Below are 10,761 nucleotides of genomic sequence, written 5' to 3' on the forward strand. Positions count from 1 at the left end.
GCTGCAATGACACAGTAATCCATCATTCAGAGCTGCTTTTATACACCAAATCAGAGAGCAGAGGAAAGAGCCCTGGGGGACATCACAGACAACAACTTACAGCAACACTGGGAAAATACTAAGGAATCAGTTTATTTAAAGAGGATAGATTTCAGTTGATTGCCTATTTCGTTTTATAGAGATTTTTCTTCCATAGTGCTGTGAAGCTCTGGGCGGATGGCTCTATCTGCCGCGTGCTGGCTCCCCGGGTCTCCTCCGTGGGTTTTCAGTAGGACTGGGGGGAAAATGGGGGAAAGAAAAGGAATAAAAAATAGAAGGAGCCCTTTTGCCCGCGATGGGCAGGTGGCTGACACCGGCTCCTGGGACCGGGAAGGGGGAGGCTCCTCGGAGCCCCGGGGGCTGCACAGGATCGGGCCCCGCAGCCGGGGTCGGATCCCGACCCCCCGTTTTCAGCCCGGAGTAGGGGCAGGGTGGCGAGATTAGAAGTCCCCCGGTGCCCAAAGGGACAGAGGGACGGGGCCGGCACCTGACCTTCCCTCGGGATGTGGGGGACCCAGAAGCGAGGTCCCCCGGTGCCGGCGGCGGAGGGCAGCCTCGGTGTCTCCCAAGAGCCCCCCGCAGAGCCGGGGGCCGACTCGGGCAGGCGTCGGACAGCAAGGCTCTGGAAATCCGCGCAAAAATGCAAGGAACAGCCCCAGGACGGACGGGCGGACGGACAGACAGACAGACGAAGGAGGGGGCGGCTGGAGCGGGGACAGCCCGTGCTGCTGTCTGTCGGGGTGCTATTAGGAGGGTTTTATTTTCTCGCCCCCTTAAGGGCAAAGAGGTAATTTTGGTAGCCCGTTTTGCGTGTTGGTTTCACCACCCTGGACACTTGGGAGGCATGTTTTATTCCGGCTCTCCCTTACTTTGAAGAGATGGATAATGTAAGGACCTGGTGGTGCTGCTGGGGTCAGGAGAAGTATGCTAATTGGGGAGCCTAATTGCTTCAAGCAGTCATGCCTCTAAACATGGAGAGCGCCGTTGATGGAGTCAGTCTGTTCCTAATAAAATGAAGAAGCACTGAATTAAATTCCCAAGAAAGGGACTATAAAAGTTTCCACAGTGTAACTAAATGACTTCACCTATACTATTACCCCTCGGATGACATCTTGAAAGAAGGCAGACTCAATACAGCCTCCATATTCATAAATTGGCTGCGCTTAGGCCAGTAAATCTGGAATGATTTAAAAAGGCTTTTTCATCCTCCCAATCAAATGAAGTCATTGTTAATTAGATGTTTTCTGTTAACAATGTCGCTGTTCCCTGCGTTACCTGCTCACACGTTTAGTGAACTTCTTGCAACATCTGGACCAGCAGAGCTTGGGTGTCGGGGTTGGGTTTTTTTGGGTGGTTTGGGTGGTGGGGGTTTTTTCGGTGTCAGGTTGAAAGGTGATTTCCTTCCTCGTTTCGGGGCTGCATCTTTTCATCCAGCTGCTGGCGGGATAAATGCCGCCTCTGGATGCTGTTGGAGGTCGCAGATGTTCCCAGGGTGCAGCCCCAGCCCGCCCAGGAGGGTTTCGGGGTGTTCATGGGCCCTCTTTCCCTGCTCAGGACACCTGCGGAGAGGGGCACAGCCCTGGGGACAACCATGGAGAGGGAAAAGAAGCCCAAACTTCCAGCCGGAGCCGGGATAATAATAATAATAATAATAATAATAATAATAATAATAATAATAATAATAATAATAATAATAATAATAATAATAATAATAATAATAATAATAAATAATTTTAAAAAAAAGGAAACCCGCAGCCCGAACGCAATGAGGAGCGAGGAGAGATGCTGGTACACGTCTCTCAGGGTTTGGTGCCTTCACCGGACGCGTGTCTTCTCCTGCCCCTCCGCCCCGAGGCACGGCGGCGCTGCCCTTCTCCACCCTCACCCCCGGCGGCGGAGCGGAGCCGGGGGCTGCGCGCCCGTCCCGGGGCCCACGTGTGGGGAGCAGGACACGGGGCCGCGCCCGTGGTCCCCTGCCCTAACAAGGGGCGTCGGGGGCGCGCCGAGACCCAGGGGCCCCGCGGGGACGCGCGGGGGAGCGCGGGGGCGCGCTCGGTGCGGCGCGGCTGAGCCCTCGCTTCCCCGGGCTGGCTGTAGGGAAGCAGGGGCGTCCTGCTTAATTAGGCGGAGCAGGTGTTTTGCCAAGTGCTTTGTACCTAAACTGGTGACCTCGTCAGAATTCCCCCGCAATCCTTTGTGCCGTGTAAGCCCGTCTTCATCCTACTTAGAATGATTCGGTCGTGTGCTTCGTGTGTCTTTCTCCCGGAATTGGCTCCAAATAAACGGATCAGGAATGTAAAACTATCCCCCCAAGACATACGACGAGGAATTGTCAAGGAGACTTTGGTCCACTATCCATGTCTATTATGCCAGTCACTCATAATGATCCCTTGTGGTGTGTCATACGTCATCATGACACTGATCCATGAAACAGTTTAATGCTATTCGGGGATGCTCCGGCATAGCGCAGCCTCCACCTTTGCAACTCACTGCAGATAAACCCCCTGCCTTCCTCTCCGAAGGAGCTCCGCATACCCTAAATCAAAAGCAACCATCCCGGGCACTTTGTGGCCAAGCGCACGCCGCTCGAGGTTGCTAGCTGTTTCCCTGGGCCGGGGGGGGGGCTGCTTCGTCTTCCCCCCTCCTCCTTTTTGCCTCGCACCTCACATCCCAGCAGCCATTCTCACCCACTTTTTGCTTTTGCCCCCGCCGCTCCTCTCGGTGTGTTACCCCCTGCGTTAGACTTTCCCGCACTCCCGAAATTAAACGGGGAAAGATGCGCTTCCACAACCGAGCTATCTATATCGCGCGTGGGCGAGAGGCAGCGTCTCCTCGCTGTGTACACACAAACCCGCGTGTGCCGGCTGCGGGGGGGCGGGGGGGGGGGCACACACGGCGGGCTGCGGGGGGGCTGCGTGGCGCGACCCCACTCCCACGCGGTCCCACGGAGCAGACAGCACCGTGCCCGTCTGCTCACAGCCACTTCCAGCCCGCGGCCACCCGCCCTGCCTGAGCGCCCTCCCCACGCCCCCAGGACATACGAGGGGCGATGGGGGCACGGCCGGGGGGTGCCGAGCTGCCAGCGGCCCCCCCACGGAGGCCAGACGGGGGCTGCTGCTCCGACGGTCACCTCGCCCCGACGGCAGCGGGGCTGCTCAGGAGCTCGGGGGATGCTCCGGTCCCGCGGGGCAGGATGCTCCGGGGGACACCCCGCCGACCCGTGGCCCGACAGCGAGGCTCCGACGGCTTGGCCCGACTCGGCCCGGCTCGGCCCGGCTCGGCCCGGCTCGGCCCGGCTCGGCCCGGCTGTGCGGGTTAGGCTCGGGGCAGCCGGACCCGGTGCAGCTGCTCCGCTCCGTCTGCGGGAGGGAGGCAGACAATAGCGGCAGCTGAAACACCTGCTATCTATCACGGCAATAAAATATGTACAGTAATGTGGAGTAATTGCTCTTTCCGCTTCCAGAGGGAGCTCAAAGCTGGAAAATCAAGGTTAGAGTCTTCCAAACTGTAAACAATTTCCACAGGGCACATCCAAAGCATACGCAGATAGACAGGGAGACAGACAGAGAGAGTTCCCGGTTTGACTCAGAAGGGACTTTAAGATTCATTTAACATTGTGCGAAGAGGGATAAAGAGTCTGTCAACGTGTATTAATCTGTTTAGCTGCAGCACGGGGCTGGGAAACTTTTACCTGTGCGCAGCGCAGGCAGGGAAGCCGGCAGAAAAGCGAGCGGGAGGTAAAAGGTGAGCGGGGATCCGAGCCGATTTACGGCCGGATTAGTGCCGCAGTAATTAATTCACCGCAGACCACAGGGCTGTGCAGACAGGATACATATATGTATATATATAAATATATGTGTGTGTGCACACATTCTGCCTGGAAATAGCGGCGAAGTTGTGTGGCATCCAGGCAGGGACCTCACGCTGGTGCGCACACCTGCGGCCGCGTGTGAGCGCTCGTGTAAACGCGTGTAAACGCCGTGGGCGTGCGGAGCGAGTCTCTCACCGTGCACCTGAGCGTGCGCCCACGTCCCCGGGTGTTTTTCCTCCGTGTCTTTGCCGTGCAAGCGTGCACCCGTCCCACGGGTCTTATTGAGCGCACACGGTCCCGCTCGGCCGTTCGCAGTTCAATATCGGCCGGCACTAAAAATTTAATGCTGACTCGGAAAAGGCAAACTCTAATTAAAACCCCCTCGAGGACGGACCCCTCGAAGAGCGGCTGGGACGGGGGTTTTGGGGAGACCCGTCGCTTCCCCGCTGCTCCGCAGAGGACGGGCGCGGGGAAATCACCGCTGCGCCGGGCTCGGCCAGCGATCCAGAGGCCAAAACCTCTCCCCATCCTCCTGCTGCCCGGGTCGTGCCCACCCGGTGCTGCCCGCTCACCTGCGCAGCCCGGGCCACCCCTGCCTCCTGCCCTGCCCGGGGGCTGCTCCCCGCTCCCCACCGCACCCGCAGTGTGCGGGGGGGGGGCGCTCCCCGCCGCCTGCCCCCGGCCCCCGCCGCCCTCCCCGCCGCCGGTGCCGCATCCTGCGTATAAATCACCGAGAACGAGCTGCAGGTTCGTTTCCTTCGGGGAAAAATAAACAAGTAAAAATAAATAAATGAACCCGGCTTTATTGCTCTTTTAGCAGAGGGATGGCGTGTCTCCGCTTATAAAAGGCGCGGGGGGGGGGAGAAGACAGTACGTTAAGCGTCCCCGCCGTCTCCCTGACAAGTCATTACACCTTTATCCACCACCAATTAACCACACCTCGGGGGGTTCCTCCTCGCGGCGAAGCCCAGCCTGAAACCGAGGGGTCCCCCCGCATCCCGACAAGGGCTGGGGACGGGGCCGGCCCCGGCTGCGCGCAGGCGGGCGGAGCGGATCCGCACCCGCGCAGAGGGGCGGACAGAGGCGGGGGCACCGGGGGACAGCCTCGGCCCAGGGAGGCTCCTCTGACCCTGCGGGGCTCCTCCTCGGGCAGGCAAAACTTTTTTTTTCTCTCTTCCTCTCCCCCCCTCCCAGCCCCTGCCAAACTAGGCACCCCGCGCTGGAGCCCTGATCCGCAACACGGTCCAGCAAACAGCCCTGTTTATCACCTCACAGTGCCAGTTTTATGCGCTGTAATGCGACATAGGCATGAGTGAATAAGCGCTGAGAGCTCCGGGTACACGCGAATGAGCACGGTGAAATGCCACCTTCCTTACCTGTCCCTTTTCCTAGCCACCTCGAACAAAAGGCATCCAGGAAGCTTTTTGTGACACTGAATTAATTCCAAATATTTGGTACACAAACTTAGCAAACCTAAAGGAGATTAATTTTCCACAGTAATCCAATTAAAAGATTTCTAAAGTAATCTTTTTTGAAAAAAAAAAAAATAGTGCAGGGCTAAAGAGGAAAATCGTTTTTATGACAGTGATTTATTGCGCCAGTTTGGTCTACAGAAAGAGGCTTTCCTCACTTTGAGATGACCACTCTTCTCCCCCCACACCCCTACCCCCCCGAGGGCGCAAATATACCCTAGCATACAAGTGACTCCGTCTGTTTATTGTATTTTATTTTTATTTTCTGGAGAGCCCGTCGTCCGGGACCGAATCCCGCCCTTAGCGCACCAAGGAAGGGAGTTTGGTCGCTCACAAGTACCCTAGACTTTTTAAAGTGCTAATAGATTTATGGTCTCTTTTCCGACGCCCATCCAGAGTAATTAGCACATATGTTCTAAATAGATGATAGTTTTGTGAGCAATAAAGCAATTACCCATCGCTGGAGCTGACAGTTCCTCCAACTAAACTCCAACCAGCAGCTAATTGGAAAAGTCATTTCAGCTCCATTGTCTGCAATTAGTCCTGCTAAACTATTACACCCAAACTACCTGGTTTGAGGTTTATTTATTCATTTCTATTCCCATTTACAGACGTTTACCAAGTCACGCTGAACTTTTCCAGGCGACGGAGCCGGCTTTTTCGAGAGAGCCAGGCTCCCATCTCCGCAGTGCTGGAGGGCTCAGTGTCTGCCCACCGTGCTGAGATGGTTTGATTAAGAAATTAAAAAAAAAAAAAAAAAAAAGAAGTGTATTTTCCTCGGTCAGGGTGCCCCCTTACCCCCCCCGGTGGCACCGGGGACTGCGGTCCCTTTCGGTGGCAGCGGAGGACGGCGGGCGGACTGCGGTCGGGGGAGCACTTTTCCGCCACCCCCCGAAACCCCTCGACCCCCTCCCCACTTTAAAGAGATGTGTGGGGGGGAATTAAAAGGCGGTCCGGGCTCAGGACTTGTGCACAGTGAGTGGAAAAAATGTGTTAAACATCGGTTTGACGCCCCACCGGAGCTTCAAAATATATACCGGCTGGATTTCTTCTACTTAATTTAATCTTTATTGGACTGGGCTTCTTCTCGCCATCTATTCAGCAGAAGTCCCAGCAAAACGCATCACAGGAGAGAAGGGGGGGAAAGGCGGGGGCAGGACTGCTTAGCCCTTCGTTTGAACCGCGGACTTTAGCAGGTATTTAGCGGGGAGGCACTCCAAGGAGTTTGAAGTAGGTTTCTTAAGTCAAGACTTCTGCCCATGGCTTGAGCTGGTCCTGCAGTGGGGAAGATTTGTGTGTTGGGATGGGAACTTGTAGCCCTGGCAACAAAGTAGTCACTTGAAGGAATTTACAGCCAAAGCATCCCGGACCCAGAGAGAAACGCCAATTTCTGAGCGGCTAGGAGGGAAGAGATAGTGCCCTGGCGTGAGCCTCTGGAACAAAGCTTTTTTTATCTGCTAGCGGCCCCCACTTTCGCCCGCCTACCCTTTTTATTTAAAAGCCATTTTCCCTTCACCCTAAGCCCCAAAAAAAACAACAGCCCGCCTCGGCACGGTGACCGCTGCCTGCGACCGAAAGCCGCGGGCACCTCCCGCGCTCCGCCGGGCTCGGGCAATCAGCACACCCGTGTTAATTGCTCCCCTCTGGGGCTGCAGCTCCCTGCGCGGCCGGGGCCACGACCACCCCCCCCGTACCCTCTCTCCATCCCCCCAAAACAGCGTAAGACACGCTCTTCCGACGGCTCTGGCTGGGCGAAACCCAAAGCCGGGAGGATCTGCGGGCCAGGGGGGAGCAGCGGCCCTGCGGGCAGCGCCGTTCCCGGCTGGGGGTCGAGGGGCAGCGGCATGGACCCCCCCGGGCCGGGCAGGGGGTCCTGCCCCGTGGGGAGCGCGGCTGAGGACTGGGGGAGCCTCTGCGGGTGCGCAGGGGGCCGCAGCGCCAGCCGGGCGGCCCCGGGGCAAGAGCGTTTTCGTTGCTCTCAGGGCTTCCTCCCCAACCACACACACACATTCACACACACACACACCTCTCTTTTTTTTTTTTTTTTTTTTTTTCCCCCTTTTTTCCATTACGAGCGATTAGATGGTGTCTATTCAAAGTTGCTGATCCAGAGAGAAAATAGGAGTAGATAAAAGGAGATTTCAAGTGACCTCCTCGTCCCTTTCACACCAACCTGAGCCCTAGAATAGCCAAGGATCAACTCGGACAAAAGCCCTTTCCTTTTCCCTTTCAGCTTCAGAAGATTCAGTGCAAGGGGTTAACAATAAAACATATAACTCTAGCCCCGTTTGGTAGGATCAGGCAATTTTGTATACCTTATTAACGACACCGTTGGATATGCCCGGGCTTCACCCCTAGAAACGTGTGAATAAAAAAAGCCTGCGGATGGTAAAATACATAGCAGTCATTTACAGCTTTTGTGTTGGGCTGGAGCGATTTGTTGTGTTTATTCTGTTTAGCCTAAACTTTATCTAAAGCGCATCCTCGTCCTCCCCACGCAGACGGAATGCGCTGTAATAAACATATCTCCCTCCTGACAGTTTAAGTGAAAATGCTAAGGTTTATTACTTAGATCAACTTCTGATGAGGTAAATATGATTATATCCTTACTGCTGGTACCAGCAACACCACCGCATTTTCCCCAGCAAAACACTTTTGCACCATTTTATCTCGGATGCAGGGGAGAAAGTGACAGTAAATGCTTAGACGTGCTCGAGCCGGTCTTTGGTCTGCGGAAAGTCCAGCTCGGATCTACTTCTGATGGACTAATCCCTGCAGTAAAAGAAATGGGATATCTGACAGGTAACTATTAAGGAAATGATTATATAGTGCAGCCGATTGTATTGTCAGGACAATCTAACAACTTTCAAACTCGTTTCCAAACGTCAGCTCTTCCTCAAAAGCCCTAGCCCAGTTCGGAATAATAAGTAACACCAAATTCATCCCTAACAGAAGTCGAGGATTTAAGACACGGTCAGACGTGTTTCAATGCAAAGCCTCGCGTTAATGGCTTTTGTACACTTTTGTTTCTTTTGGCTTCAGCGCTTAGATCACCGCAGCTTTATTTGTGCCGAAAGTAAATATTTGGTCCTGGATTCACCAGTGTGTTGAAAATGATTCCCAGATTTGCCTTATATAGGAAGGTTTGATTTGCATCAAGAGGTCATCAATTTCTTTTCCTGGAGTCTGCTTGGGAATTGCTATGCTCCTTTATGCTGTCAGACAAGTGGCCTTCGGTTTGGGTGCTTTCTCTCCCCTCCCCACGCAGACGTCTTTTTTTACTTCCAGGAACACATATCTTTTTTTTTTTTTTTTTTCCTTTCTTTAGGAAAAAAAAAAAAAAAAAAAAAAAAAAAAGGAAAAAGAAAATGAAAGAAAGCGAAAAAGAAAGAAAAAGAAAAGGGAAAAGGCAGACTTTCGGATGTTCAGGCTTCTCTGTTTGGATGGATGGCGAGCGCAAAGTTGTGATTCAGCGCTCTGCTTTCGGGTTGGCACCGCAGCCCGGTACTTCTGAGCGCTAACAAATGACAAACCCCGGCTCGGCGCGGCCCCGCTGCCGGGGAGGCTGCGGGGACGGCAGATTGCCTTCCCGAGGGGGTGGCGGGCGGGGGGGTCCGCTGTCACGCCGCTTTTTGCCAATCCCGTCTAAAATAATTCACGGGAGCACAGGCGGGGAGGCGGCGGCGGGGGGCGGGGGGGCGGCGCGGGGTTGCGCACCCGCGGAGGGCCACGGGCAGCGGGGCAGAGCCCCCCAGCACCGCCACCACCTCCCGTGACCCCCCCCCGGGGCCCTCGTCCACGGGAAGGTCGCGCCGGAGGCGGCGTGGGGAGCCCACTCCCACGAGTGATTTAATAGAAGATTATTAGGCGAGGGGGGTGGGAGCGGCTGGGGAGGGGGTTGCGGGCGTGGGGCAGCGCTGGGGGGGTGGGAGAAGGATAAGGAGGAGACCCCCCCCCCCTTGGGCGAGGCGTGGGTCTGGCGACAGGCTGCGGGGATGACCCCGGACGGCGGTGGTGATGGCGGAGGGGACACCTGCAGGGGAGAGGGGGGTGCCCCCGGGGGGTGCCCACCCAGCGGCAGGCCGGGGGGTCCGGCCACACAAAGCCCCCCGGCGGCCCCCGGGGGGGGGGCGAGGGGATGGAGGGCGGCAGGCTGAGGGCAGGTGCCCCAGAGAGCAGCCCTAAGTCCCGGGAGGAGCCAGCCCTGGTCCCCCCGGGAGGTTCACGCACAGACACACGGACAGACACACGGACGGGGGATACAGCCCCCGGCGGAGACCCCTTCCCAAATCGGGGAACGATCGCTTCTCCCCCCGTGAAACACCGCCTCGGGTGCGTGCATCCTCTGCTGCACCGGTCAGACAACTCGGTTGTCCTTCAGGGCTGGCCAGGGAATGGGAGACAGAATGGGAAAAGGGGGGAAATGTAAAAATTTAAAGCAAAAAATAAGGGAAAGAAGAGAAAGGCCTGGGAAGGAAGGCCCCAGCGCTGGTGATGGGAGATGAGGCCTGGCTTGGGCAACGCTGGCTGGCGAGGCCTGGCCGAGGATGCTGCGGGGGCAGCCGAGCCGTGCCGAGCCATGCCGAGCCGTACCAGGGCCCCCTCCCCAATTTGGGAGCTCCATCTCTTCTCACAGTGCCCGCGGCCCGGCCGGGAGCAGGGCAAAAGGAACCCCCAGCGTCCCTCTTGTCCCTGCCACATCCCGCCCTGTCCCCTGGCGGAGCAGGAGACGTGAAAATGCTGGAAGTTGGGGAGACAGAGAGGGAAATTTTTACACGTCAGAACCGCTCGCCGGGTCCTGTGACAGCAGCCTATATATTTATTGTCCCCCATCTCCTCCGCTCCCTGCGTGTGCATATATGCACACACACACATGTGAGTCCGCGCGTGTGGTGTGTGTGACGGTGTTTTTGTACACGTACACTGCTCGCAGGGCTCGGCAGGTGAGGCCGGCGTTTAACATTTGGTTTTTGGAAAACCCGGGGAGCAAATCTCAGCTCCCTGCTCGCCCGCCGCGCTCTGCCGTGCCGCTCAGAGAACAGCCCTACCTGCAACTGGCTTTCACATTACGCCCCCCACGCCTGCCCCCCCGCCAGAAACAGCGTTTAGAAGTTGTCACCGCTCAGCTCCAGAATGAACTTTTCCTTCCCGCAGGGGACGAGGGGACGAGAGACAAGGGCTGGCGCGGCCCCGGGTTGGGTTACACCAAGGGGAAAGAGGGAGATACAGAAAGGGAAGGAAAGGGGAAAAAAAAAAAAAAAAAAGACAAAAATAAATACACACATCGAACCCTAAATCCTTTCAAAGCTCAGATCCCCCAAGCCTGAGGAAAGCGGAGTGCGGGGCGACGGAGGGGAAATAAGGGCTGAGCCCCTCAGAGATGCTCGGCGCGCTCTCCTCTGCCCATCCCGGACCCGCAGAGGTTAGAGAGCGATCACA

Source organism: Aythya fuligula, chromosome Z (assembly GCF_009819795.1).
Source record: "Aythya fuligula isolate bAytFul2 chromosome Z, bAytFul2.pri, whole genome shotgun sequence".
In the NCBI taxonomy this organism is placed as follows: Eukaryota; Metazoa; Chordata; class Aves; order Anseriformes; family Anatidae; genus Aythya; species Aythya fuligula.